The following is a 5,620-nucleotide window of genomic DNA, read 5'->3' as shown; positions in this document are numbered from 1 at the left end:
TATTTTCCGTCTGTATACCTTTTGATCTGAAACTTCCGTAATTTGTGTTATTTTTCTACGCAAGGAGTTTGAATCCTGAGAATGTGGCCGTACTTTGTGCGTATTGAGTAATGCAGCCAGCATGTATAATCTATCTACATCTGAAGAGGGAAATCAAACTTGGATGTTCTGGTGGTGAAGAAGAACATGAAGAAACGTCAGTGGCAGGTGGGTAGTGGGCGGTGGTGGTAGCACCTTTTCATGCAGGAAGTATGTTAAATGAGTTGTCAGAGAGGAAGCTTCTCCTCCTGGCTGACTAGTTAGCTGTCTTCTCTTCTCCTCTACCTTGCTGCCTGGGCTGTGTTGTACAGACCTGGGTTCAAATACTATCGGAAATCATCAAACAAATTCTGTATCTGTGCTTGTTGCGATGGAACCCATGAACATGTTTTAAAGGTGCCAACATCGCCCGTTTGTCATTCAAAAAGGATTTGAAAGATTTCAAATAGTATTTGAACCCAGGTCCTGGTGCTGTGCGGAGGATGGCGAAGCATGGCATCTGGCTCTAACTTCTCTGGCTGGTGAAATCTGCGGAGGGTTTTTAAAAAGCTTGCAGATCAGCTGTTTCTTAAAGTCTTGTGTTTTCTGCTCAACCCACGCTTATTGCGGAAGTGGCGTCTTTGCCAACTCTCAGAGCCTCAGAAAAATTGTAAAGGGTCATTGTTGGAGTGGTTCACAGATGATCCTGCTAACCCGCTGCATTTACTTGTTTTACTCATAGGGGTTTAGCCARGGGCAGGTTAATGAGGTATCAGTAAGTACTACAGTCTGTAAACACAGTACTTGTTTCACGTCACAAATGACACCCTATTCCCTATATAGTGCACTACTTTTGGTCAGTTCCCACAATCAAAGGTAGTGCACTATAAAGGGAATAAGAATGCKATTTTTCGATGCAAGACACAGATATCCAAAATCCAATTGTTGTGAGGTAATATATCCCATTTTTGCTCMGTTGGTTTCACCGTAAACAAACAGGACGTTTGATAGAAGCATCGGCATCTCTGTCTCTAAAACAAGGTTGTGCTCACTGAACCCAAATAATGTGTCAAATGGCAGCATTTGATATACATTCATTCAGCAGTTTATTAGGTACGCCACCCCTTCACGAAAATGGATCGCTCCTACCGTCAGTGAGTCACTTGACCGTGGCTTGCTATGTAAAGCAGTCAGACAGGCATCGAGGTGTTCAGGCTGGGTTTCTGGACAGCACTTTGAGATATCAGCTGATGTAAGAAGGGCTATATAAATACATTTGATTTGATTCAGTTAGAATGGGACAAAACGAATGACCTCGGCAACTTTGAGCGTGATATGATGGTGAGATAGACAAAAAGACATCAGCTCAGTCCTGTGGGCGAAAACAGCTCGTTGATGAGAGAGGTCGAAGGAGAACGGCAAGAATCGTGCACGCTAACAGGCGAGCCACAAGCAGACAAATAACGTCGCAGTACAACAGTGGTGTGCAGAATGGCATCTCGGAACGCACAATTCGTCGATCCCTGTTACTGATTGGCTATTACAGCAGACGACCACACCGGGTTCCAATCCTATCAGCTAAAAACAAGAGGAAGCGGCTCCAGTGGCCGCGACATCACCAACACTGGACAATCGAGGAGTGGAAAAACATTGACATGACAGCGAGTTCAGTTTATTTTAGTACTTGAGAATAAATATACTGTACTTATCAAAATCTGAAAACCAGTCAGTATCTGGCGTGACCACCATTTGCCTCATGCAGTGCGACACATCTCCTTCGCATAGAGTTGATCAGGCTGTTGATTGTGGCCTGTGGAATGTTGTCCCACTCCTCTTCAATGGCTGTGCGAAGTTGCTGYATATTGGCAGGAACTGGAACACGCTGTCGATCCAGAGCATCCCAAACATGCTCAATGGGTGACATGTCTCGTGAGTATGCAGGCCATGGAAGAACTGGGACATTTTCAGCTTCCAGGAATTGTGTTCAGATCCTTGCGACATGGGGCTGTGCATTATAGTGCTGAAACATTAGGTGATGGCGGCGGATGAATGGCACGACAATGGACTTCAGGATCTCGTCACGGTATCTTTGTGCATTCAAATTGCCATTGATAAAATGAAATTGTGTTCGTTGTCCGTAGCTTAGGACCTGCCCATACCATAACCCCACCTCCACCATGGTGCACTCTGTTCACACCATTGACATCAGCAAACCGCTCGCCAACACACAACGCCAATACACGCTGCCATCTGCCCGATACAGTTGAAACTGGGATTCATCCGTGAAGAACACACGTCTCCAGCGTGCCAGTGGACATCGAAGGTGAACATTTGCCCACTGATGTCGGTTACGACTCCAAACTGCAGTCAGGTCAAGACCCTGGTGAGGACGATGAGCATGCAGACGAGCTTCCCTGAGACGGTTTCTGACAGTTTGTGCAGAAATCCTTCAGTTGTGTAAACCCCCAGTTTCATCAGCTGTCCAGGTGTCTGGTCTCAGACGATGCCGCAGGTGAAGAAGCCGGATGTGGAGGTCCTGGGCTGGCGTGGTTACACGTGGTCTGTGGTTGTGAGGCCAGTTGGACATACTGCCAAATTTTCTAAAACAACATTGGAGGTGGCATATGSTAGTGAAATTAACATTATATTCTCTGACAACAGCTCTGGTGGACATTCCTGCAGTCAGCATCCCAATTGTACGCTCCCTCAAAACTTGGGACATCTGTGGCATTGTGTTGTGTGACAAAACTGCACATTTTAGAGTGGCCTTTTATTGTCCCCAGCACAAGGTGCACCTGTGTAATGATCATGCTGATTAATCAGCTTGTTGATATGCCACACCTGTCTGGCGGATGGATTATCTTGGCAAATAGAGAAATGCTCAGTAACAGGGATGTACATTTCAGCTCATGAAACATGGGACCAACACTTTACATGTTGTATACATGTAAATATATGTATATATGCGCTATATAGGGAAAAGGGTGTAATTTTAGAGCAGCAGCTGTCTTATATCAGTACCCAGTCACAGAGCAGCAGCTGTCTTATATCTCTCAGTACCCAGTCACAGAGCAGCAGCTGTCTTATATCTCTCAGTACCCAGTCACAGAGCCACAGCCTGTCTTAATTATCTCCTCAGACCCAACACAGAGCCCAGCGCAGCTGTCTTATATCTCTCAGCTACCCAGTCACAGAAGCAGCAGCTGTCTTATATCTCTCAGTACCCCAGTCAAACAGAGCAGCAGCGTCTATAGTCTCTCAGTACCCAATCAAGAGCAGCAGCTGTCTTAGATCTCTGCAGTACCCAGTACCGAGAGAGACAGCAGCTGTTCTTATATCTCTCAGTACCCAGTCACAGAGCAGCAGCTGTCTTATATTCTCAGTACCCAATCACAGAGCAGAGCGTCTTATATCTCTCAGTACCCAGTCACAGAGGCAGCAGCTGTCTTATATCTCTCAGTACCAGTCACAGAGCAGCAGCTGTCATTATATCTCTACAGTACCCCATGTCCACAGTAAGCAGCAGCTGTGCTTATATCTCTCAGTAACCCAGTCACTACAGAGCAGCAGCTGTCTTATATCTCTCAGTACCCAGTCACAGAGCAGCAGCTGTCTTATATCTCTCAGTACCCAGTCACAGAGAAACACACCGTTTTTGATTGTTCCGTCCTTCACGATCTAACACAGTGTTTGATTGGTTTCCTGTCCATCACATCTAACACAGTGTTTTATGATTGGTTCTCCTTCCTCACGCCCTAAAGCACATGTGTTTTATGGTTTCCTGTCCTTTCACATCTAAACACCATGTTTTTGATTGGTTCTCCTGTCCTTCACATCTAACCACAAAGTGTTTTTGATTGGTTCTCCTGTGCCTTCACGCCTAACACAGTGTTTTTGATTGTTCTCCTGTCTCTTCACATCTATAACAGGTGTTTTTGATTTGTTCTCCTGTCCTTCACATCTAACACAATGTTTTTGATTAGTTCTCCCTTCCTTCACATCTATAACAGTGTTTTTGATTGGCTTTCCTTGCTTCAGCTAACCAGTGTTTTTGTATTGGTTCTCCTGTCCTTCACATCTATAACAGTGTTTTTGATTTGTTCTCACTGTCCTCACAATCTAACACAAATGTTTTGTATAGTCTCTCCTGTCCTTCAACATCTATAACAGTGTTTTGATTGGTTTCTCCTGTCTCACATATAACATACTGGTTATTTGATTGGTTTCTCCTGTCTTTCACATCTAATCAGCCATGTTTTCGATTGGTTCTTCCTGTCCTTCACATCTAACACAATGTTTTTGATTGGTTCTCCTGTCCTTCACATCTATAACAGTGTTTTTGATTGGTTCTCCTGGGCTTCACATCTAACACCGTGTTTTTGATTGGTTCTCCTGTCCTTCACGTCTAACACCGTGTTTTTGATTGGTTCTCCTGTCCTTCACATCTAACACAATGTTTTTGATTGGTTCTCCTGTCCTTCACATCTATCACAGTGTTTTTGATTGGTTCTCCTGTCCTTCACATCTAACACCGTGTTTTTGATTGGTTCTCCTGTCCTTCACATCTAACACAGTGTTTTTGATTGGTTCTCCTGTCCTTCACATCTAACATAATGTTTTTGATTGGTTCTGCTGTCCTTCACATCTAACATACTGTTTTTGATTGGTTCTCCTGTCCTTCACATCTAACATAATGTTTTTGATTGGTTCTGCTGTCCTTCACATCTAACATACTGTTTTTGACTGGTTCTCTAGTCTTTATGCTTATTGGATGGATGGTGACTATTCCCACTATTCCCAGATACTGTTGAAGATGAAGCACAGACTATTGGACAGTCGGCACCGGGATAAACAGAGATACCAGATCTTATAGGATCTGCCCAGACTTAGGGACTGAGACTGAGAGACTGAGACTGAGAGACTGATAGACTGTCTATACTGAGTTGACAGGGGCTTTGTGTGTGTGTGTGTGTGTGTGTGGGTGGGTGGGTGGGTGTGTGTGTGTGTACCTGTGAGTCCGTTGTCAGCTTGGACAGCTTTAAGTCAATCTGTCAGTCCAGGTTGGACCCCCCCCCCCAACTTGGGGCTGTGTTATTGACACGTCTAGCTGCGTCTAGAGAAAATGCTTACTTACAGGCTCTAACCAATAGTGCAAAAAAGGTGTAGGTGAGCAATAGGTAGGTAAAGAAATAAACAAGAAGTAAAGACAGGCTTATAACAGTATAACAGTAAAGTGACTATGTGCAGCCGCTAGCTGTGCACCAGAATCTCTGGGTTCGCGCCCAGGCTCTGTCGCAGCCGGCCGACCCGGGGGTCCGTGGGGCGACGCACAGTTGCCTAGCGTCGTCCGGGTTAGGGAGGGTTTGGCCGTAGGGATATCCTTGTCTCATCGCGCTCCAGCGACTCCTGTGGCGCCCGGGCGCAGTGCGCGCTAACCAAGGCAGCTAGGTGCACGGTGTTTCCTCCAACACATTGGTGCTTCCGGGTTGGAGGCGCGCTGTGTTAGAGCAGTGCGGCTTGGTTGGGTTGTGCTTCGAGGACGCATGACTTTCGACTTTCGTCTCTCCCGAGCCGTACGGGAGTTGTAGCGATGAGACAAGAT

The sequence above is a fragment of the Salvelinus sp. IW2-2015 genome, unplaced genomic scaffold (genome assembly GCF_002910315.2).
Source record: "Salvelinus sp. IW2-2015 unplaced genomic scaffold, ASM291031v2 Un_scaffold2566, whole genome shotgun sequence".
In the NCBI taxonomy this organism is placed as follows: domain Eukaryota; kingdom Metazoa; phylum Chordata; class Actinopteri; order Salmoniformes; family Salmonidae; genus Salvelinus; species Salvelinus sp. IW2-2015.
This window is presented reverse-complemented; position numbering follows the sequence as displayed.